The 25891-nt window shown below is 38.5% G+C and overlaps 1 non-coding gene across 1 annotated transcript; it reads left to right on the plus strand.

The window, feature by feature from the left end:
- Positions 1-11704: 11704 nt before the first annotated feature.
- On the plus strand, positions 11705-11808 carry LOC148544522 (small nucleolar RNA R71). The gene has a single exon (XR_015901777.1). It is a non-coding gene; the product is annotated as a small nucleolar RNA R71 (small nucleolar RNA).
- The last annotated feature ends 14083 nt before the right edge of the window (positions 11809-25891 follow it).

The following is a 25891-nucleotide window of genomic DNA, read 5'->3' on the forward strand; positions in this document are numbered from 1 at the left end:
CCCGAAATCAACAATCAGAATCCCGGCAACCAAAACCTCAGCTCCAAACCGTTTTCTCAGCAACCACAATGACTCTAATCGCAGTATATAATAACCGAGATTAACTCTCATAACAACAAATGCTACAACTCCTCAACGTATAACATAGCAGTAACTAGAGGGCTTTCAGATCGAAACGCTTACCGAACCGAAGGAACGGCTGAACCGAAATAACGGCGGTCTCCGAACCAGTTCGGCAGCAGCCCCAGGAGCCATCCTAGGCAGCAACGGTGATCAGACTCTGTCAACTGAAATCAATATGCAGTGATTGTAACGTTTCCGAAAACACAGGAGAACCGAAACCCAATGCTTAAAACCTTACCAGCAGGATTCTCCGGTGACGGCAGAAACAGCCAGAGGCTTCGGCGGTGGTCCCAGAAGTCACAGAACCACTCCCGGCTACCAGGAACACAGAGGTGCAGCTCCCTTCTCCAGCGGCGACACCTGCGGCGGTGGCTGGTGCAGCAGCTCACAACGCAAGTAGCAGCAGTGGCCTGAACCTCTTTCTTCCCTTCGGATCAGATCGGGCGGACCTCCAGCAGTGGCGGCGGCGGACCAGAGCAGCAGGACGGAGGGGATGATGACTGCTCAGACAGCAGTGACGGCACACGACAGCGCGCGACGGCAGCGGCGAGTGCCTCCCTGCACGACGCCGACTCCACGTCCCTCTCATGGTCTCTCTCTCCCCTTTGGTCGTGACTCACGGCGGAGACATGCCTGACAGGAACGGGACCCTCGGCGGTGTGAAACGCGAAGGGCTGGCAGCACAGGCGGCGAAAGCAGGGCACGGCGTGACGGTGTGGCGCGGCGCTCTTCTTCCTCCTCGGCCAGACGACGGCGCGATGGCGGTGGTAAAGCCCAGCGCGCGGCGCAGTCTCTTCCCTCCCCTCCTCTCCTTCTTCTCCTCCACGGATCCCGCTTCTCCCTTCCCTTTCTATTTCTTTCTTCTGTTTCTTTCCTTTCATGGAGAAAGAGGAAAAAAAAACCGTGTGTGCTGCTGTCTGTGGATGAAAGGGAAGACATGGTAGGGTTTCGGCTGCTGGGATGAAGGTTTTAGGGTTTTATTCATTTTTTTGAAAACTAGGGTTAGGGGCATTTTAGTAATTTCCAATAAAATTGTGGATAATATAGTAATTGAAACCCACATTAAATCCAACACTAATTGCATATAGAAAATACTATTTGCTCACCAATTTTACAAATTATTTTCCATAAAATGCCCAAATCAAAATAATTAGAAATAATATAATCAAACCCTTTATTTTCCAAAGTAGCAATATTAATATTTAAAATATTAATTATTTAACCCAAATCATATAGAAATCCTTATTATTTCACAACTATCCACTTTATAATTTGAATATAGAAAATAATCCAATAATTGTAAAATTGGATAATAATCATAACTTATCTCAAATTCAATAAATCAAAACTTGCCTTAATTATCTTTAATAGAGAAATTTCCGAATTTAAAGCAAGAGAAACACTGAATTTAAAATTAGCTAATGATAGCCCCTTTTCAAAGGTTTCGGGTCTTACACTGTCAAGCTTGACCTCTTCGCACTCAATCGACCATAACTTCAGCTACAAAGGTCCAAATGAGGCGGTTCCAATTGTGTTGGAAAGCTAACATCCGGGGGCTTCAAAATGATATAAAATTTGCCATAGTTTCTTCACGTTTAGGGACGCACACGCGCACTGTACCCGTGCGCACCGATGGAGCAGCGTGATTCACTAAAGTGAAGTCGTGGCCAGCGATTTGCAGCTCATTTTCGGCCCAATCTAACTCATTTCTGATGCTATTGAACCCAAAGATTGAAGGAGGAATGAACCAAGTAGTCATAGTTTAGTTTTCACCATGGTTTAGGTTAGAATTCTAGAGAGGAAAGCTCTCCTTTCTCTCTAGAATTTAGGATAGTTTAGGTTAATCTCTCTCAAATTCATCTTTCAATTCTTGTTTTGATTTCAATTCTCTTTATATTTTAGTGTTCCATTGTCTTAATCTTCTTAGTTTCTCTTGTTAGTTTCTTATTTTGCTCTCTTTTATGTTTATGAACAATTGTTAGATCTTGATTTCCTCTAATGAAATTTTATTTTTCCATGTTTCTTTTATGTTGATCTTGATTGCTATTATTGATTTCTTACTTATACTAGTTATGGGTTTCCTTCAATTCTTGCATTTAGTGATGTTTACTTTTCTTGCATTCTAGGTGTTTGATAAAATGTTTCCTCTAGTTCTTGAGTAGTTTTCTTGACTCTTGGTCTAGGCTAAGGAATTGAGTGACCTTGAGTCATTGGGTCTCATTGAATTGGTGATTTGAGAACCTTTGGTGGTCAATTTGATACCCATTGACACTAACCCACTACTAATCTAATTAGTAGATAGGTTGGGACTTATGGGTTGATGTTGATTGAGCCATTTGATATCCTTCAAGTATAGAAGTAAACTTAATGAGCTTGGTTCCTCATAATTATCAATATTTGGTTTGTAGACAAGGATGGTGATCTCAATTACCTATGTCTAGCCAAGAGTTCTTTTCTTTTATTTTATTAGTTCTTATTATTTACTTTCTTGTTGGTTACTTTTCTTATCAAACTATAAAATCAAACCCCCTTGCATTTTCATAGCCAATAATTGAGCATTTCATTGCAATTCCTTGTGAGACGACCCAGAGTTTAAATACTTTAGTTAACTTTCATTGGGGTTTGCAGTTGTGACAACTCAAATTTTTTATTGGGAGGATTGTTTGTTGGTATAGAACTATACTTGCAACGAAAATTCATTCATTTGAGGAAATTCTATACCATCAAAGAATTCGCTCATCAGCGCGCGGCACAGGGATCGAAAATAGAGGGGAAGATTGTGTTTGGCATCAAGTTTGGAAGGTTGAATTTAAATGACCTATGTTTATGAATCTAATCCTAATTTTTGAAAATTAAATTTTTGAAAATTTTTAAAAAATTATTTAAATTTACTGCACCACTAATTAGTTTTCTAAACTTTCTCTTAAAAGAAAAAAATAGAAAAAACATGTTTCACTTAAGTATAATTGTAACACCGTAACTATCAAAATGTCACGCTTCCGGCTGCGCCACTCTGATATATTTCGGGTATTACGACTCTTAAAATATTTAATACTAAAATATGAGCCTGTTTAAATCTTAAGCCGAATTTTCAAAACATACATCCATACTTTTCAATACAATTTACAATACTTACAAATAATTTATATATATATATATATATATATATATATATATATATATAAACTTCACATATCAATCTTCCATCCCTCTTGCAAAAATTATAATATTAATGGAGATGGAAGAATAATAATAACTAAACTAAAACATCTTCTATCGCATAAGCTAAACTCGACTACTCTTCATAAGCATCTTCGTCCGTTTCCTGAAAGGAGAAGTCTGTAAGGGGGTGGGAACCTAATGATGCGCATAAACGTGTTATGCTACGATTTAGAAAATTGCACGATCGGCAAAATTCCTTCCGGCAAGTGCACCGGTTATCGTCGTCAAGTAAAAACTCACAATAGAGTGAGGTCGAATCCCACAAGGATTGGTTGAGTGAGCAATTCGGATTAGAAGTGTGTTCTAGTTGAGCGGAATCAAGATTTGAGATGAGAATTGCAGAATGTAAAATTGGCGGGAAAAGTAAATGACAAGAAAATTAAATGGCTGAATCTTAAATTGCATGAATTAAAGAGCAGAATGTAAATTGCTGAAAGTAAAAGGGAATGGGGATGATTGCAAGAATTGAATTGCAGAATATAAAGAGAAAGTGGAAATCAGAAATGGGGAATTCATTGGGTTTAGGAGATATTGAAATCTCCGAATCAAAACATGTATATCTCTTCCTCAACCAATGCATTCATTGAATTTTGCTTGGCAATCTTATATGATTGGATCCCAATTCCTTGGCTCACCAATGCTCTCTAAAAACAAACAAATTCCCAATCCCTTGGTTTAAATGTTCATAAGAAGAGATGATGCTTGATCACTGATTATACCACACAATTTCATGAACCACAATTTGGTAGGATTACATGTCACAATATCCATCCAAACCCCAATCCAATCCACTGTGAGAAAGCTTCTCTAGCATGAATCCTCCATTCCTTTCCCAAGGCTCCGAAGGATTCCAAGTATGAGTAGTTTCTTTCCCAAGACAACTACTCAATGGAATTAGATCGAGAAGCTTTCTAACAAAATTCAAGAGAAAAGATTGAAGAAGAAGATAAACTATTATTGATTCATTGAATTACAATAGAGCTCCCTAACCCAATGAAAGGGGGTTTAGTGAATCATAGCTCTGAATTCAATTACAAAGAAAAGGAAAACTAGCTAAAAGTGAAAAGTAAAAGTCCTCCTCTAACTTAACTTCTATCCTATTTATACACTTTCTATATTGAGCTTCAGTTGTGCTTCTTGGGCTTTGAGGCCTCTCCTTGCTTTCCTTTTGCCTTGGGTTTATGGTCCATAATCTTGATGAGGTTGTTGATCCAAATCCTGTAACATTTATTGAGCCAACTTAGTGATAATCAAATAATGACACATGACTCAATAAATTGAGATTTCAAACTCATCAATCCTTCAGGCCCAATCCCATAAACCATGATATTCAATTGGGTTTCATACCAAAGTAAGTTTAAGTTAATATTTGTGCTCAAAGACTAACTTAAATCACAATATTTTTGGCCCAGAAACCTTTTTCAAGAGTGGCGTTTAAGTTGTAGTTTAAGCTTAAACTGCAGCTTAAACGCCAGACACTTCCAGTGAGGCCTTTTGTAGAAGCACGTTTAAGCTTCAGTTAAGGTTAAACTGAAGCTTAAACGTGGAAATGGAAGAAGGTAGCCCTGGAGAGTCATGTAGTCGAACACGTTTAAGCTTCAGTTTAAGGTTAAACTGAAGCTTAAACGTGGAGATAGGAAGGGCAGCCCTGGAGGTCGAACACGTTTAACCTCCAGTTTGAGGTCAAACTGGAGGTTAAACGTGGAAAAGGGTGGAGGCATACTGGAGGTCGAACACGTTTAACCTCCAGTTTGAGGTCAAACTGGAGGTTAAACGTGGAAGCTTAGAATGGTGGCCCTAGAGGTGTCGAACACGTTTAACCTCCAGTTTGAGGTCAAACTGGAGGTTAAACGTGGAGATGGAGAGAGCAACCCTGGAGTAGAAAAGCTATCGAACACGTTTAAGCTCCAGTTTGAGTCAAACTGGAGCTTAAACGTGGAATGGCTCCCTGGTACTCTTCTTGGTTCTGGCATTTAACCTCCAGTTTGAGGTCAAACTGGAGGTTAAACGTGGAACTCCTCCCTGGGTGGCATACTCATTCTGGCGTTTAACCTCCAGTTTGAGGTCAAACTGGAGGTTAAACGTGGAATGCTCCTTAAGTGAGGCTTTTCATTCTGGCGTTTAACCTCCAGTTTGAGGTCAAACTGGAGGTTAAACTTCAATCCCAGCATTTCTTATCCTTCATGATTTTGGCGTTTAAGCTCCAGTTTAGGCTTAAACTGGAACTTAAACTCCACATGTGATATTCAAGCTTCCTTTATTGATTTTGTTGCTTCCTTGCTTAGCCTCTTCTTCCCTGAAATCATCCAAACAATTGCATCAAAGTCTTGCAAAATTTCATGAGAAATCTTTCATTCATAGCATTTAAGTAATATAACTAAAACTCATGGAATTTGCATCAAAATCATATTGTTTGGATGGTTCATTACTTTGTTCTTCATTTAACCATTTTTGGTTACTTTAAGCTCAAGAAAATGCATAAAACAACTAAAACTAACAGAAAAATGCTAGTGAAACTAGCCTATGATGCCTTGGCATCACAACACCAAACTTAATACTTGCTTGTCCCTAAGCAAGTCCTGAGTTATTTGAGAAGAAAGTATGAAACAGAAAGCAATTACATTGGCTATATTAGCAAGCATTTGAAGTTCATCAGAAGGGTTTTATGCAGAAAGTTGCAGCATCACTTTTTCATACTTATCAGGTAGGATTATCACTTTTTCATTGCATCCATCAAAAATTGCTATGGCCTCTTGTTATTCTTATGTCTTTGGCACTTTTCTCTTCTTTGTTTTTCTTTTCTTTTTCTTAGAGCTTCTTTTGCTCCTTGTTTGCTTAGTGTCATGTGTTGCACAAGCCTTTGGCATTTTCTTTTTCTTATCAGTGCACTACACATATCCACTTTAGGCATTTTAGTTCACATTTCTTCTTGAGACATTGGTGCCCAGCACCTCTTTGTGTGACTAAATGTTTTGTATTTAGGTTGCTCTTGATAATGGACTTTTGGTTGATAATCCCGGGTTAGTTAACCCAAGTTACCAAGTGTTGAAACACTCCTCAGAACCTATTCATCCAAGCATATCCTTAATACATAAACACCACAGGCATTTGTCTCAGAAGTTCAAACCATTGGTACCTAGCTTATTTTCTCAATTTTTTTTTTTTTGCTTTTTGGTTGCCTTTTTCCGTGGCTTTTTCTTTTTCTTTTTCTTTTTCATGGCCAAAGACATTTATTCATCAAGATCCATAGACAATTTTTACTCTCTACATAAAAAATGATAATTCTACACTCTAATTTTAGTGATCTGACTACACAATCAAGCATGCATACCACCACTTAATTCTACTTGATTTGTCACTAATTTAGCCAAGTTACTTTTGTTCAAACTTTTCTTTTATTTTTGGAAACAGAACAAGCATGGCACGCACTTGTTTAAGAAGGTGAAGTTATATCCAAACATCTAGGCATTCACTTTATTCAAAGCAATTAACAAACAGACATACTAAAAAAAACGACTCATAAAAAAAACTCCACATAACACTTAAATGACTTATGATGAAAACACGTTCATAAAGACAATTCACCAATTATCATTTGATTATTAAGGAACGAGACCACCTCTTATTTATTGCTTGGTTCTTCTTAATTCTTGGGATCCTGCTTCTTCTTGCTTCCTGCCTCTTTTTGACCACTTGTGCTTCCTTTGTCTTTTCTTATGAGCTTTTTCCAGAATCCAGCCTTTTTCATCGTTTCTTCCACTCCTTTTTCAAGGATCATTGCCTTGTTTATTTCTCCTTCTTTCCTCCCTTTGAAATACTCATCATAAGCTGGGAATGCTGGGTCCATCTTGTGTAGATGTTCCCCTATGTAGTTAAGCTTGATTTGCGAACTGATGTTGTAGTCAGCTTGGACTGAGTATCTTGCATTCTGTAAAGTGGTGGCTTCCTTGATTGCCAAGACATTGGCATCTTGGTGTTGGCATATGTGGCTGAAGGATTCCTGTAAGTGTAAATTTTGTTCCCTTTGCAGATCGAAGAATCTTGATTCAAAGTTCCTTTGCATATCCATCATTTTTAGATGAAAGTCCTCTTGTCTCTCCTGAGACCTCATGTATTGTTGAGACATTCCTTCCATGATTTCCTGCATTCTGCTCATATCCATGGGGTCTCTGGGAATTTGTTGTCTTCTTTCAGGAGTTGCTTGCTCTTCTTGCTCTTCTTCTCTATCTTCTCCTTCCTGTCTTTCTTGTTCTGCTTCTTGCTCGGCTTCCACTTGTTGCCCTTCTTCATTTCTTCTTCTTGTATGTCTTGGAGGAGTTGGGCCAAGAGTCATTCTGTGTGCAGTTATGGCCAGTCCAGGATATAGCCAATTAGGTCTTTCATCCTCAAGTGGTACTTGGGCATCGATGCATAGTCTAATGATAGTGCTAGGGAAGTGAAGCCAGGATTCAGGGTCACTTTTCTCACTAAACTCTTGTATCTGTTCAGCAATGAGTTTATGAACTTTGATCTCCCCTCCAACCATAATGCAATGTAGCAAGATGGCTCTTTTAGGGACTATTTCTGAAGAGTTTGCAGTGGGTAGGATGGATCTCCTAACTATTGCATACCACCCTTTAGCTTCAGGTGTTAGGTCTCCCCTTCTCAAGACTCTTGGAGCCCCTCTTGTTTTTCTCACCCATTCAGCTCTGATGGCACAAAGGTCTTCAGCAATAGTTGTATAGTCAGGTTCTCCTATCATCCTTTCTTCATAACTTGCTTGGCTGAAATGTATGTTTTTCAGGCCAAGAGTTTTCATGATTGCTTTGAGACTGAAGTCAACTTCCACCCCTCTCACATAGCTTTTGTATGTGGGGTTCTTGGTTTGATCCTCCCTTACTGCATTTGCATAAAACTCTTTCACCAAGTTGATGTTGATTCTAGTGATTGGCTTAGTTAGGAGCTCCCACTTCCTCTTTTTGATCTTTTCCCAAACACCTGGGAACTCATCCTTTTCAAGGTCAAAGGGAACCTCAGCTAGTACCGTTTTAGGTCTCATCCATTCGGCTTGAATCTCATGGAATACTGATCTGTATCTCCATGCATCGAATTCCCTGTTTTCCTCCATTGGCTGCTTGTCTTTTCTTCTTTTGTGGCTAGATGAAGCTGCCATTGGTTTTTTTTAGTTTTGGTAAGTGACAAGCTAAAGTTGACAAGGTGAAGCAAGAAGTGTTGTTGGAGGTGTGGTGAGGTTGTTTTCGGCAAGAGATGGTTATGCTATGATGAAGGAAAATGTGTATGAAGGAGAATTGGTGGTGTGGGACTCGTTCCCCAAGTGGTTCTTTATAGTGCCCATGAGTGAAAAATGGACGGCTAGGGTGGTTTGTGAAGGGTGGCTTGATGGTAAATATATGAATTATGGATAAGGACGATTTGCTTTTCATTTTCTTGGAAGTATTCTGGGTGCATTAGGTTGTACATGTAGCTTTCTTTTCTTGCAGAACTTCCTTTTCCCATGTGTTAGTTTCAAAGATTTGTGAATTTTCTTTTTGACCAAGCACGTACCTCCCCTTGTCTTTTTCCTCCATTTTTGTCTTTTCTTTTGTACCTGCACAAACAAACAAATTTGTTATCATTTTTCGGTCCATGTGAATTATGAATAGTATTTGCACATGTAAATCAATGCTTGTCTTTATGAGCTTATAGCCGTGACTTCTACATGTATGCACACTTATTATTTGGACACCAAACTTAGTGTTTGGTTAAGTCTCCTGATGACATGAAATCCATATTGGTTGTCCTTAATGAGTGTGCATAATTCTAATAAATCATAGTCACCTTGGCTTTTTTATTCTAAACAAAGTTACTACCCTAAGTAATTGAAACCAAGGTATTAAAACATGTGAATGGTATACTTGTCATGAATTTTGAAATCCAGATGAACTTCTTGCTTTTCATAAACTGTGTTCAAAAAGAACACCAAACTTAATGTTTGGTTGTGCACCTTGAATGAAAGATGGAATTCAATTTGAGTAAGATTTGGGAGTGCCATCAGGCACACCAAACTTAGAGACCAATTGTAATTTACATGCACGGTTTAGTGCACTTAATCAATAGTTGTCCTGAGGATTCAAGTTCATGCATAAGAAACCATGTTTTATTAGATGTAAAGCAAAGCACTAAAGATTAAGGATACTAAAAACATGGGTTGCCTCCCATGAAGCGCTTCTTTAACGTCACTAGCTTGACGGTTGTCCCTTGTTAGGGTGGATTGTAGTGCTTGACGTCATCTCCTCTCACTATGAAAACGTCCCCACTTGATTCATTCATGACCTCTAAATGTTCCATAGAAAGAACTTTCCTGATTGTGAACACTTGAGGGAGCTGGGAAGGAATGGTTTTGAGGCCAGGTGGGATTGGCAGATAATGACTTGATATCACGTTATCTCCCGGAGAAAAACCTTCAGTGGGAATTTTCTTGTTTCTCCATCCTCTTGGCAATCTCCCTATCACTCTTCCCTTTCTCTTGAGGATTTCTTCATTGACCTTTATGTCAGGAGGATCCTTCTGATCTGTTTCCACTGATTCTTGTGGCTCTAACTCTTGCAACTCTTGTTTGCCTTCCAATGACTGTTTTAGAGTCTCAGCTGCTGGATTACTTTCCTCCAAACACGGATAGCTACTATCATCTTTAGGCTTTTCAGGTTCTGGTTCAGGCTCAGATGCAGGTTTGAAGACTTTGAAAATGAGCTGTTCATCATGTATTCTCAGAATTAGCTCTCCTTGTTCTACATCGATGAGCGCTCTAGTAGTGGCTAGAAATGGTCTGCCCAGAATGATAGGGTGTAAGTAGCTTTCCTCCATGTCCACAATGACAAAGTCTGTGGGGAAATAATAATCCCCCACTTTCACCAGCACATTTTCAACTACCCCTTCAGCTTGCTTCTGAGTTTTGTCAGCCAGTTGTATGATTACATCAGTGGATCTCACCTCATTCAGTTGTAGCCTCTTCATAAGAGTTAGAGGCATCACGTTTATGCTAGCTCCTAGATCACAGAATCCTCTGTCAATTTTTGTTTCCCCTATGATGCAAGGGATATGAAAACTTCCTGGGTCCGTTTTCTTAGAGAGTGTGTCCTTCTTGATGAGAGCACTGCATTCTTTGTTCATTGTTACCGTTTGTCCTCCCTTCAAAACTCTTTTCTTGCTTAACAATTCCTTTAAATACTTGATGTGTGTGGGCATTTGATGAAGAATCTCAAGAAAGGGAATATTGACATGCAGAGAGTTAAATGTCTCTAGAAACCTTGAATAGGTTTTCCTTTTTTCACCTCCTCCTAACCTCTCAGGAAATGGTGCTTTTGGTTGGTATACTTCCATCATGCCTTTTTGCAGTTCCTTGGCTTGCTCAGTTCCACCTTCTTGCTTAACTTCTTCCACACCTTCCTTCAAGATTTCTGGTTCCTGCTTTGAGGGCCTGATTCCTTCTTCTTCTGAGACTTCCTTCATTATGGTGATGGCTTTGCATTCTTCCCATCTTACTCTCTTTTGTTCCCCTTTAGGATTCTTTTCTGTGTCACTAGGGAACACTGCAGTTGATTTGGGTGCCTGTTGAGATAGCTCTCCTACTTGAGATTCCATCCTTTTAAGTTTTTCACCATGGTTTCTTAAGGTAGTTCTCACATCATCCCTGAAGCTCTTCAGTTCAATGATGTCTTGACTCATGGTTGCCATAATTCCTTCTATCCAGTTTAATTGATCTTGAAATTGTTGGTTCGGATTAGGTTGGGTATGTTGATTATTTTGGCCATGATATGATGATTGGGGGTAAGTGTTTTGTGTGGCTTGGTATGATCTTTGGTTGGAGTTTTGGTATGTGGAATTGTTATGTTGGTTGTGGTTGTAAGGTTTGTGGTTTTGTGGTTGGGTTTGTTGGTTTCCCCACCCAAAGTTTGGGTGGTTTCTCCAGCCCGGGTTGTAAGTGTTGGAATGTGGATCATATGATTGCCTTTGTTGGTTTCCCACATAGTTAGCCTCATCCCAATCACCTCCTTCAATGCCTACTTCCTCTTGATCTTGTGTGTGTATTGCAGCCACTTGCTTTGTTTCTAATTGCCTGGTAAGCTCTGCTAGTTGCTTGGCAAACACCTTGTTTTGGGCTAGAATTGTATCAACATGGTTCAGCTCCATGACTCCCTTAGTGTTGTGCCTTTCTGATGCATAGTAGTACTCATTCTCAGCCACTGTCTCGATCACTTCAATGGCTTCTTCCACAGTCTTTTTCCTGTTCAATGAACCTCCTGATGAATGGTCTACAGCCTTCCTTGATTCATAAGAGAGCCCATCATAGAAGATGTGCAGTTGCACCCAATCATGGAACATGTTTGGTGGGCATTTCCTTGTCAAGTCCTTGAATCTCTCCCATGCCTCGTAGAGAGTTTCACCATCTTGTTGTCTAAAAGTCTGAACCTCAGATCGAAGCCTATTGACCTTTTGTGGAGGGTAGAAACGTGCCAGAAACTTGCTTTCCACCTCATCCCATGTTGTTAGACTCCCCCTTGGGAATGATTCCAGCCACTTAGCTGCTTTGTCCCTAAGTGAAAATGGGAACAAAAGCAGTTTATAGGCATCTTCCTGGACTCCATTGGACTTCACAGTGTCACAAATTCTCAGGAATTTTGTGAGATGTTGGTTTGGGTCTTCATTAGCACTTCCTCCAAAGGAACAATGATTTTCCACAAGTGATATTAGCTGTGGCTTGAGCTCAAAATTGTTGGCCTGAATGGGTGGTTTCTGGATGCTACTACCACAATTCCCAGAGGTTGGGTTTATGTATGAACTAAGAACCCTCCTCTCAGGGATGGCATCGTTTCCATCAGCTCTCTCATGGTTGTGAACTTCTCTATCCATGTTGAGATCTAAAGCTTCCTCAAAATTGTCCTCAGATTCTCCTTCAGATTCCTCTTCTCCCACTACTCTCTTCCCTCTTGCTTCCCTTCTAAGTCTATGAAGGGTCCTCTCTGGTTGGGTATACGGAGGAGTTGATGTCTCTCCTCTCCTACCTGTCATACAAGAACACAGCTCAAACACAAACAAGTGAAATACTCTTGGTTAATGGAAGAGTATGGTTAGCTCAATTGAGGAATTAATTCAAACAGTTAGTGAGTCAGTGAGTTAGTTGCATGAATTTAAAGGCATAAAGAAGGAAAGCATGTAACCAAGTGCAGAAATTAAAATTCAACAAGTATCTAGAACAGAATTAACAAAGCAAGAGAAAATTGCTCAATCTAGTTAGCTTCCAATTTGAGAATTGTCAATCGAAAACCAATCCCCGGCAACGGCGCCATAAACTTGATGCGCATAAACGTGTTATGCTACGATTTAGGAAATTGCACGATCGGCAAAATTCCTTCCGGCAAGTGCACCGGTTATCGTCGTCAAGTAAAAACTCACAATAGAGTGAGGTCGAATCCCACAAGGATTGGTTGAGTGAGCAATTTGGATTAGAAGTGTGTTCTAGTTGAGCGGAATCAAGATTTGAGATGAGAATTGCAGAATGTAAAATTGGCGGGAAAAGTAAATGACAAGAAAATTAAATGGCTGAATCTTAAATTGCATGAATTAAAGAGCAGAATGTAAATTGCTGAAATTAAAAGGGAATGGGGATGATTGCAAGAATTGAATTGCAGAATGTAAAGAGAAAGTGGAAATCAGAAATGGGGAATTCATTGGGTTTAGGAGATATTGAAATCTCCGAATCAAAACATGTATATCTCTTCCTCAACCAATGCATTCATTGAATTTTGCTTGGCAATCTTATATGATTGGATCCCAATTCCTTGGCTCACCAATGCTCTCTAAAAACAAACAAATTCCCAATCCCTTGGTTTAAATGTTCATAAGAAGAGATGATGCTTGATCACTGATTATACCACACAATTTCATGAACCACAATTTGGTAGGATTACATGTCACAATATCCATCCAAACCCCAATCCAATCCACTGTGAGAAAGCTTCTCTAGCATGAATCCTCCATTCCTCTCCCAAGGCTCCGAAGGATTCCAAGTATGAGTAGTTTCTTTCCCAAGACAACTACTCAATGGAATTAGATCGAGAAGCTTTCTAACAAAATTCAAGAGAAAAGATTGAAGAAGAAGATAAACTATTATTGATTCATTGAATTACAATAGAGCTCCCTAACCCAATGAAAGGGGGTTTAGTGAATCATAGCTCTAAATTCAATTACAAAGAAAAGGAAAACTAGCTAAAAGTGAAAAGTAAAAGTCCTCCTCTAACTTAACTTCTATCCTATTTATACACTTTCTATATTGAGCTTCAGTTGTGCTTCTTGGGCTTTGAGGCCTCTCCTTGCTTTCCTTTTGCCTTGGGTTTATGGTCCATAATCTTGATGAGGTTGTTGATCCAAATCCTGTAACATTTATTGAGCCAACTTAGTGATAATCAAATAATGACACATGACTCAATAAATTGAGATTTCAAACTCATCAATCCTTCAGGCCCAATCCCATAAACCATGATATTCAATTGGGTTTCATACCAAAGTAAGTTTAAGTTAATATTTGTGCTCAAAGACTAACTTAAATCACAATATTTTTGGCCCAGAAACCTTTTTCAAGAGTGGCGTTTAAGTTGTAGTTTAAGCTTAAACTGCAGCTTAAACGCCAGACACTTCCAGTGAGGCCTTTTGTAGAAGCACGTTTAAGCTTCAGTTAAGGTTAAACTGAAGCTTAAACGTGGAAATGGAAGAAGGTAGCCCTGGAGAGTCATGTAGTCGAACACATTTAAGCTTCAGTTTAAGGTTAAACTGAAGCTTAAACGTGGAGATAGGAAGGGCAGCCCTGGAGGTCGAACACGTTTAACCTCCAGTTTGAGGTCAAACTGGAGGTTAAACGTGGAAAAGGGTGGAGGCATACTGGAGGTCGAACACGTTTAACCTCCAGTTTGAGGTCAAACTGGAGGTTAAACGTGGAAGCTTAGAATGGTGGCCCTGGAGGTGTCGAACACGTTTAACCTCCAGTTTGAGGTCAAACTGGAGGTTAAACGTGGAGATGGAGAGAGCAACCCTGGAGTAGAAAAGCTATCGAACACGTTTAAGCTCCAGTTTGAGTCAAACTGGAGCTTAAACGTGGAATGGCTCCCTGGTACTCTTCCTGGTTCTGGCGTTTAACCTCCAGTTTGAGGTCAAACTGGAGGTTAAACGTGGAACTCCTCCCTGGGTGGCATACTCATTCTGGCGTTTAACCTCCAGTTTGAGGTCAAACTGGAGGTTAAACGTGGAATGCTCCTTAAGTGAGGCTTTTCATTCTGGCGTTTAACCTCCAGTTTGAGGTCAAACTGGAGGTTAAACTTCAATCCCAGCATTTCTTATCCTTCATGATTTTGGCGTTTAAGCTCCAGTTTAGGCTTAAACTGGAACTTAAACTCCACATGTGATATTCAAGCTTCCTTTATTGATTTTGTTGCTTCCTTGCTTAGCCTCTTCTTCCCTGAAATCATCCAAACAATTGCATCAAAGTCTTGCAAAATTTCATGAGAAATCTTTCATTCATAGCATTTAAGTAATATAACTAAAACTCATGGAATTTGCATCAAAATCATATTGTTTGGATGGTTCATTACTTTGTTCTTCATTTAACCATTTTTGGTTACTTTAAGCTCAAGAAAATGCATAAAACAACTAAAACTAACAGAAAAATGCTAGTGAAACTAGCCTATGATGCCTTGGCATCACCTAACCACATGGTCTCACCACAGATTTTCAGAATTTGTTATAAGAAGACATTTAGTAGGTAACTGTTTTTCAAACTTGGTGATTAAGTATCCAGAAATCCCAAACTCAGTTTTTCCTATAAAAGAAAATTAAAAGTTTCCTAATAGTATGAATGACCAGTCTGTTCCAAACATAGGTTCATTAAGTCTATGCTGAATCAGCTTAATTTTTCATACTTTACTGATACTTCAATCAGGAAACAATCACAGCCTTTAACTCAGCGACTCAAACAATTCCACAACCAAATAATCATCTCATCATCAATATCCAAACTCAAAGGTACCACAACAAAAACAAACACAGGCAAAACATACAAGGAAAATACAGGTATAGATTGTAGTTACAGCAAATAGCTCAGATAGCAGTTAATAACAGTTAAGCAATTAGGCAGACCCAAACAAATTCAAACTCAAGCAAAGCATATAAGTGCATATGATGAATGCCTATCCTATTGTTGATGATATCATCTGTCAGTTATATAGCCAACCCGACATGTCCTGGTAGCTAACTATGGACTGAAACACCCTTGCGGAGCAAGTGGGTTTGGGCTACAACCCCCTTACTACTACCCGCTTAACCTAGAGCCAGTGGAACAACAACTACTGCGGCTACTACCCAGGCGGGTGTTTAAAAGCTTAACCTGGAGCAAGCGGAATAATCCACTACTGTTGCTACTACCCAAGTATCTCAATCAAATACAAATCTCACTTTCACATTCATCCTCATTGTCATTCAATTATTCAAAAATCATACTCAAAAATCAATCTTCACTCTCATACTCATTCTCATTATACCACTTATTACTTTCTTCAATAATTCAGATTCAAAATATAATTCATTCTTTTCTAAATAAATCAAGCACCAAATGTAAACTTTTTCTTCATAATTCCCAAAAATCAAATTATAAAATCCTTGAAAATCTAAATCTTTCTAAATATCCATTTTTAAACAAAGTCTCCAATTTTTATAAAAATTTGGACAACATCGCCTCTGAAATTCGGACTATGCCACCCTTGTGGGTCCCATCAAAATCACATTTTTGAACCCATTCTCAACTAGTTTCAAATATTAAATCCTTTCCAAAATCAAATCAAATTCCAACATTAAACATCTTCCAGTAATTCAAGAAAAATCAATTCAATAATGACCAACTTAACAAACCAAAATAGCAAATCAAAATAACTAGCTTCCTCAATAATTCAATAAACCAATCAAATAAACAATCATAGCCATCCAAATAGTTCAATTCAATTCATAAAACTCATGTAATTATAAAAATATATTTTTCATACTATTATCGACTTATAACAACTCTTAAAAGTAAAATGAATTTAAGAAAACGCCCCTACATCGATTGCAACTTAACCACGTGACAAAAGCACTTCCTCTCAGCCCGCAACAGCACCGCCTCAACCACAGTTCCTTACTGCTTCCGCAACAACAACCGCAACTTTAATCGCGATAGGAAAAACCAAAACTCACCACTAAAGCAACAACGCCATAAATTCCTCAATAACGTATAGCAGAATAGCGACTAAACTAGTTTTCGGAGTAAAACAACTTACTTAAATTGAGGATAAGTGGGGGAACGAAGCCACAGCGGCTCCGACAAGCTCCAGCAACGATTAAAACTCCGTTGAGGGTGGCTGTAACAACATGCAATGACTATAATATTCTCGGAATTCAAAAGGACAGAAGCTAATAACAAGACCCTTACCGGATACCGATGACAGCATCCATAACAACGGTGACGACGGTGGTTCCACGAACGGCAGCTGGGCGCAGCAGTGCGAACGGCGTCTCCTCCTCCTTCCTCCGTCTTCCTCCATGCATCTGCCCCCTTGTTCGTTCTCAGCGGCGGCAGAGATAGGAGATGCGACAGCAACAACCAAACGTGGCGGCGCCTTCTCCTCACCAGCAGCAAAACCCACGGCGGCGATAATGGCGAGGTGGCTTAGCTGGTCAATGATGGCGGCGCAGGGGCAGTTTCTTCCTCTCCCGTGTGTGCCACTCTCTAGTCTCTCTTTGTGACCTCAAGCACGACAGCGACATGGTGAGGAAAAATGGCGGTGACCCCTCTGCAAACCCCCTTTCCGGTGCATCTCTCTTCTGCGATGGCACAGCTGGCAACGATGCAAGTGACAGGATCAACGGTAACCAGCTGGCGGCGGTAGCACCCTTCCTAGCCGGCGCGCTCTTCTCCGTGCGTGTGTGTTTGATTTGTGTGTGCCGCTGAGAGTAAGGAAGAAGGGGTTGTGGTGTGGCGGCTGAGGGTGAGTGAGAAAGGGTAAGAGTGTTGTGTTGTGTAAATTAGGGTTGTGGTTTTTTAATTTGGGGATTAGGGTTTGGGTAGGGATATGTATAAGGGTAAGTTTGTAATTTTAGTAAAATTAGGGTGATAGAATAATTGAAAACCAATTTTAAATCCAACAAAATTATCTTTAAATAAAATACTACTTATTCATCAAATAAATATTCTAATTTGAGAATTAGAGATAATGAAATTAATTTTCTTTTAAATTATAAAATAAAGTTCAAAATCTAATTATTCAAATTAAAGTATATAAATTTCTCATATTTTTTTCAATAAAACTTTAAATCAATATTAAGAAAGTACTCAAATAATATAAAAATTTCTAAAAATATACTCTCGAATTATTGAAATAAATCATAAATAATTTATTATTTAATTTTAAAAAAATCAGGGGTTTTACATCCTACCCCACTTACAAAAATTTTCGTCCTCGAAAATTAACGTAATACACAAAACATTTTAAAGTCTCAACACTCTACCACAGTTTCAAATATTTGGATCTTCTTATCGCATAAAACATATATAGGAAAAAAGTATGGTGCGGACCAGAAGCTACAAGGTAGAATTGACGCAAAAGATTATATGGTTCAAACATGAGATGATAGTGTTGTGTAGCGAAAGGTTACAAAATAGGTTGGTATTGAAACGACGGGTATAATGTTTGCACTCTAATCTCATACCAACTTCAGAATTCCAACTTTCCAACTTTAACATGACGTAACCTCACTATCCCCAACCATTCCTTCTCAAACAACTCATTCGAGGATTCTCAACCTCATCACTCACTTCGCAAACCTAGTACCGGTCATGAATCCAACATCGCCAAACTCTTTTGCGAGAATCACAGCTCTGCAACTTCCTGTGATGTCACCCCCTCACAAGCTTCACCTTCTGAGTCCACCAACCATGTCCTAAAAACTAACATATCACTTGCTATATCTAAAGGTCACACGTGACACTTAAACAAATCTCGAGTTTACTAAAATGGATACGAGACTTTAGAAAGGACCAACGACGAGTACAGTACTCGTAAGGACTTAAAAGAATGAATGAAATTGTAGGTAAACAAGGATGCACAAGTAATGAAGTTTGCCGGAAAGGAATCAATTGAAAACTATGAGGATAACTCTTGAATCAAAGAAATTTGATAGGATCAATGAGAAGAAAAAATAGCGCATTAGTTCGAAATGGATTTAAGCTGACTCGGGGAGTATGAAACTCATAGATGAAGAATAACTAAGGTCAATGGTGACACTTACAAAATTTAAAAGTATACTCTGAAACACCTTCTAATACACTGTATATAAAGAATGAAAAACTTAAGGAAAATTATTTCACGTCTCAAAAAAGTGTACAACAAACATTTTGTAAAAGAATAGCAAAAGCATAACTATGACATTACTTGATTATAAATTCAAGTTGAAATTGATTATGCAAAGTTTGAAGAATGAAAATATTTCCTCAAATATCTTGAAAGATGTTTTGGTGTATAATTAATTAAAACATGTATTAAAACTGCAATATGGTTGGAGAAAGAATAAGTTGTATTATGCCAAACACCTACCAAGTTAAAGATAGAATGGGTGAGGTTTTAACAAAAATGAAAATGAATTGAGCTAAGGACCAAAAATAACATTCTTGAAATCTCAAAGGACATTTAAACACTTAATCAAATAAAAGTATGCGGTGAAATCGCGGCAAGGTTGGAAGGGAATCAAATTTCGTTCAGAAAAGGAAATTTGAGGTAAGATTCCAAAACACTAAAACAATCCTATAAAAAATTGGTTGGTTGGTTGGTAATTTAGTTGACATAGTATGTTGAGTTGATAATGCATGATATATTCAATGATTTCATGATATGAGTAAGTTGATGTGGTAAGAGGATTAATGATAATGACTTTGATGATGGTAAATAAGAATGTTGGTTGTGGATATGTGAAGGACAATGATTTTGATGTTATGATTGAAAATGTTGGAAGGAAATGTATGCAAACTTGAGTAATTATTTAGTAATTAGTGTTTGAAATAATTGAGAAGGGCTTCAGATTTAAATTGAGTAAGATGGCACTTATCCAGGATAAGGAGATTTGTAGTCATTGAAAAAGAGGTAGTCGAAGTTAAGAGTGGAACAAATGGATATAGCTTAGGCTTGAATTTGAGTAAGTTTATGATTGTGTACCTGAGATTAGAGAATGTCAATTAGTGTTTGGATTAATGTTGGGAGAATGGCGAAATGAATGGTAAGAAGTCGGTTGAATTTGAGGAAGCATATACGAAGATTCAAGAGCAAATTTTCGAGGGAGAAAATTTCTGTTAGGGGGTAGAATGTAAACCCCGAGTAGTTAGTGAATAATTAGTTAATAAATTAATTATTAATCAAATAAATTAGAAAATAGAATTTTATAGTTTAATGTGGTAGAATTAATTAAAATATGAATTTTGACACCAATTTTAAAGAAATTGGCCCAAGAATTGGCCGAACAGGTCGAACTAGGCAAACTGGGCCCATATTGGGCCCATGACCCAAAATATATAAAGCCAAACAGCCACCATTCTCCTTCATTCTTGCCACTTTCACGCTGAACACAAGGAGAGCAAAGGGGGAAGAACAAAATCCTTGTTCTTGAATTTCAAATCCTTGTAACTTTTGATCCGGAGCTCCGATTGACGAGCCGTTAGCGGCCATGTGTTCATCTCGGGGTCTTATTCATTTCTATCTGAACAAAATGGTAAGAAACTCTGTATATTTAATGGGTGAAAAAAAACAATTTTCACACAAAACTCACCGGCAAGTGTGCCGGGTCGCATCAAGTAGTAATAACTCACAAGAGTGAGGTCGATCCCACAGGGATTGATGGATTGAGCAATTTTAGTTAGGTGATAAGTTTAGTTAAGAGAATATTTAATGAATTGTGTGATTTTGATTGACAGAAGCTAAAATTGCAAGTAAATAAAGGTGCAGAAGATAAATTGAGCAGAAGAATAAAGTGCAGAAGAGGTAAATTGCAAGTAACTTAAAGAGCAAGAAAGTAAAAGAGCTGAAACTTAAATTGCAAGAAAAGTAAATTGCAGAAACTTAAAGTGGAAGAAATGTAAATTGCTTAAAGAGTAAAGGGATTTGGGTGTTGGGGTTTAGAATTGAACAAGAAATTGCAAACTAAAGTAAATCAGAGAGCTATGAGATGCAAGAATTCAGATCTGGATCTCAACAGCAAGAACAGAAATGGAAAATTTCTTCAAAAAACAAAACAGCAAGAAAACTTGAATCAATTATGAAATCCTAAAAGAGAAGTTAAAGATCGAAGAAGAGCAATGAGACTAGCAATCAGATCTAGATCTCAATTGCTCCCTTGATCAAGCAGAAAGGAAATTTCGCAGATGAAATGAAAATGAAAATAGAAGAGAAGATCAAGATCCAATTCTTAGAACAATTGAGAAGAAGAGTAAAAGATGATTCTCAGACTTTGAATCAATGGAGCTCTTCAATCTCAATTCCAAATCCAAGAACAGACAGTAGAAGTTACAGAAGAAAAGAAAATGAAAACAGAAAGAAAACTAAATCCGAAATCCAATTCCCCAATTCCCAAATGAAAATTCAAAAGTGAAAAATAAAAATGAGCTAAAGGTTCTTTACAAATCAAACTATATTCTATTTATACACTTTCTATTTTGGTCTTCAAAGTTTGGAGTGGGCCTTTTGGTTTTTGGATTTGAAGAGAGATGGGTCCGGTTGGCCTTGGTTCATTTGAGTTTGAGGCATGGGTCAGCTCCCAGGGGAGCGCTCCGTTTGGTATAGTAAATGTTACGTTCACTTAGCCTTGGTGAGCCAAGCCTCCTTGTTCATAACATTCACTAAGTGAACGTTCCACTCACTCTTTGAGCGCTACATTCATTTGCTTCCCTGGGTGAGCTTTGCTTTCCTTGGTTAGCACTTCATGAGAGGCATGAAAACGTTGAAGAAAGGGAGCGTTACGTTTGAATTTGTGAGCGCTCCTTCCTTGGCCAGCTTTGAACCCAACTTTCCTTGGCCAAGAGAGCACAAAAAAGGTAGCAGAAGGGAGCGCTAAGCTTGAATTCTTGAGCGCTACTCCTCCTTGTCTTGCCTTGTGCATGCTTGGCTTCTTGGAGCGCTATGTTCAATGGAGTGAACATTGGCCTTGCTCCCTTTGTTGCGCGCTACCCTGGTTCCCTCTTCGAGCCTTGGTGAAAGCGCTGCGCTTCCTTAAATTTCTTGGGCAAGAGCCTTGCTCTCCTTGGCTGAGGCACGAAAAAGGTGGCACAAGGGAGTGCTATGCTCGAATTTTTGAGCGCTAGGCCTTGCTCCTTTGTTTCCCAGCCAAGCTTCCTTGCTAAAGTCCACGAAAAAGTGAAAGAAAGTGAGCATAGCGTTCTCTTCTTTGAACGCTATGCCTTGGCATGTGCTGCACCATATGGTGCTTCCTCTTGGGCGCTCCGTTTGCAACCTTGAGCGCTCCTTGTGAGCTTTGATGCGCCATGCTTTATTTTCATGGGCCACGCTTTTTAAAGCGTGGCTTAAGGTCCAAAGTGTGCTCAAACTTTAAAAGTGTGCCAAAAATTCCTTTTTCCATCATTTCTTCACCTACAAGCAACCAAACAACTAATCAAAGTCCCACCAAAATCACTAGATCTTTGCATCATTTATAAAATCAATAAATTCTGGCATAAAACCTATGATTTTGTGTAAAATAAATGATGTTTGATTGATTCAACATAATCATGAAAATCCACTCCAAGTACTTACTTATGGTGCAAGAAAGTGCATAAAACCTAATGAAACTAATGAAAAATGCTTGTAAAACTAGCATAAGATGACTTGTCATCACAATACCAAACTTAAACCTTGCTTGTCCCCAAGCAAGCACTAAACATTGAGAATAAATGAAATGAAACAGAGAAGCATACATGTCCTTATTTAGCAGATAATAGAATTTGAATCATGGGGTTTTATGCACACAAAATGCAGCTCAATTATTCTTTGCTGATAGATAAGAAATGCTTCTTTGAGGATTCAATAGAGTTGTTGTCATACTGCCTAGCTCTTTGATTGATCCCTTTTTGGTTTTTCCTTCTTTCTTTTGATTAGAAAGCTTATTTCTCAATGATACTCAGTGTCAAGTGTTGCAGTAGCCTTTGGCTCAATTTTGCTCAACACTTCTTCACTACAGACACTTGGCTCACAAATTCTCTTAGGAACATTGATGCCCAGCATCTCTTTGGATCACTAAATGCTTTGTAGCTAGGTTGCTCTTGATGATGGACTTTCGGTTGGTAATCCCAGATTAGTTAATCCAAGTTACCAAGTTTTAAAAGACTCCTCAGAACCTAATTGTCCAAGCATATCCTAGTACAAAAAGTACCACAGACATATGTCCTAAGGTCCAAGCTATTGGTGTCTAGCCTTATTGTTTGTTTCTTTGCCAATTCTTGGTTTTTCTTTTCTTTTTCTTTCTCACTTTGCTTTGTTTTCCAGGGATGTTCATTAATAAAAGGTTTTATTACAACAACTAAGTTCACACTACATAGAACACTCTATTATGCAGCTTTTAATATTGAGCTCATCATCTTAATCAAGCTATTACCACCACAAATTCTTTATCCTAATTCCTACAACATTCAACAATCACTTTCTTTTTCAAACATTTTCTCTTATTGATGCAAGAAAGGGGAAACAAAACATGAATTTAAAGTAGATGAGTGACAACAAGCATTTAACTAGTGCAGACATCAAAATTTGTTTTATTTGAACTAAACATTAAGGTAAGCAGTAACTTCTCATTCAGAGCGATTCAAAACAAGGTGAATTTTGTGACAATACAACCTCTCAGGAGTGTCTTGCAGCTTTCCTTTTGTCATCATCATCCTTCACTTTTGCATTTCCTTTGGTGATGATTCTTTTAAGAGGTTGAATGTCTTTCTGCATAATTATTAGAAGTTGCTTGTTTTTCCAAGCACTTAGGCAAATGATTAGCATGTATGAACTATTGTAGTTTCTTGAACTTACTTTGGTGGGGAACACCAAACTTAGTCCCTTGCTACTGTCTATGTTGCATCAATTACATGAAACTTTGTGCTTTTGTTGAAAGTGATACAGCTAAAACTAGAAAACAGACATTGGTTTAGTGGTTTTCCTAATTGCTTGGAGCTAGTAACCAGTTATGCAAAGGTTTGAATTGTGTTTTTAAATGAGATTTTTGGTAGAACACCAAACTTAGCATCCTTCATTCACCCTTAAATTGTTTTGGTGTGTAACACCAAACTTAGCTCCTTGCAATGCAGATAAAACTTCTTAGCCTTCTTATTGAAATAGTTAGGATAAGAAAACTACCTTTGGTTGAGTTGCCTCCCAATAAGCGCTCTTTTAATGTCACTAGCTTGACATCCTTCATTCTTGCTCAGCTAAATTTTTGAATCTCCTCCTCTTTGTTCCAATGGCTTCCCAAGTAATGCTTTGTCCTGTGACCATTTGCTGTGAAATTGTTCTTTGTTGCTTCATCTAGCAGTTCAAGGCTTCCATAAGGAAGAACCTTTGTCATCAAGTAGGGACCAGTCCATTTAGACTTGAGTTTGCCAGGGAAAACTTTGAGTCTTGAATTATACAAGAGTACTTGCTGTCCTGGTTTGAACTCCTTCTTTGACATCTTTTTGTCATGCCATCTTTTAGCTTTTTCCTTGTATATCTTAGCATTTTCATAAGCTTCCAGTCTAAACTCATCTAACTCATTTAATTTCAATAACCTCTTCTCTCCTGCTGCTTGAGAATCAAGGTTGAGGAGTTTAGTGGCCCAGAAAGCTTTGTGCTCAAGCTCTACAGGAAGGTGACAAGACTTGCCATACAACAACTGAAAAGGAGACTTCCCAATAGAAGTTTTGAAGGCTGTCCTATATGCCTAGAGAGCATCTTCTAATTTCCTGGCCCAATCATTTCTTGTACTCCCCACTGTTTTCTCCAAAATCCTCTTCAACTCCCTATTTGCAAGCTCTGCTTGGCCATTGGTTTGTGGATGGTATGATGTAGCTACTTTGTGCATCACCCCATATTTGTGAAGTAGTTTCTCTATCTGTGGGTTGCAAAAATGACTACCACCATCACTGACAAGACCCTTAGGCACTCCATACCTAGTAAAAATGTGCTTCTTAAGGAATTGAAGGACAATTTGTGCATCACATGTGGTTGTTGCTATGGCTTCCACCCACTTTGAGACGTACTCTACTGCCACAAGTATGTATTTCAAAGAATATGATGGTGGAAAGGGGCCCATAAAATCTATTCCCCAAAGATCAAAGAGTTCTACCTCCAAGATGTAATTTTGAGGCATCTCATTCCTTTTTGTTAATCCTCCAGCTCTTTGGCATTCATTGCATTGATGAACAAACTCTCTAGTATCCTTGAAGATGGTTAGCCAATAAAATCCACTTTGAAGTACTTTGGCTGCTATTTTTTCTGGTCCAAAATGTCCACCATAAGCTTAACCATGACAATGCCATAGTATGTCTCTCATCTCACTCTCAGGAACACATTTCCTAATCACTCCATCTGGACACCTCTTGAATAGGAATGGTTCATCCCATAAGAATTTCTTGGCCTCATTGAGCAGCTTCTTCACTTGTTGCTTGGTGAATTCTTGGGGAATCTTCCTTCCAACCTTGTAGTTTGCAATGTCTGCAAACCATAGAGCTTGTTGGACTTGTAAGAGGTGTTCATCTGGAAAGCTTTCATCACTGAATGTGGAGCTTGATTAGTTTCTTGTGATATTCTTGATAAGTGGTCTGCTACTTGGTTTTCATTCCCTTTCCTATCTCTCATTTCAATGTCAAATTCTTGTAACAGCAACACCCACCTAATAAGCCTTGGCTTTGAATCCTGTTTAGACATGAGATACTTGAGAGCAGCATGATCAGTATACACTATAACCTTTGAACCAATCAAGTATTGTTTAAATTTATCAAATGCATATACAATTGCCAAGAGCTCTTTCTCAGTGGTGGTGTAATTTTTCTGTGCCTCATTTAACACCTTGCTAGCATAGTATATAACATGATGCAGCTTGTCTTTTTTTGTCCCAATAGAGCACCAATTGCAAAGTCACTTGCATCACACATAAGTTCAAAAGGTAATTCCCAATCAAGGGGTGTGATGATTGGTGCTGTAATGAGTTTTCTCTTTAAAGCTTCAAAGGCATGCTTGCAATTATCATCAAAGATGAAAGGACTATCAATCATTAGCAAATTACTCAATGGTTTTGCTATTTTTGAAAAATCTTTGATGAACCTCCTGTAAAAACCAGCATGTCCAAGAAAACTCCTTACTGCTTTCACATTAACAGGTATAAGAAGCCTTTCAATGATTTCTATTGTTGCTTTGTCAACTTCTATATCCTTGCTTGAAACCTTATGACCAAGAACCATCCCTTCAGGAACCATGAAATGGCACTTCTCCCA

The sequence above is a fragment of the Arachis ipaensis genome, chromosome B9, assembly GCF_059453495.1.
Source record: "Arachis ipaensis isolate K30076 ecotype BB chromosome B9, ASM5945349v1, whole genome shotgun sequence".
In the NCBI taxonomy this organism is placed as follows: domain Eukaryota; kingdom Viridiplantae; phylum Streptophyta; class Magnoliopsida; order Fabales; family Fabaceae; genus Arachis; species Arachis ipaensis.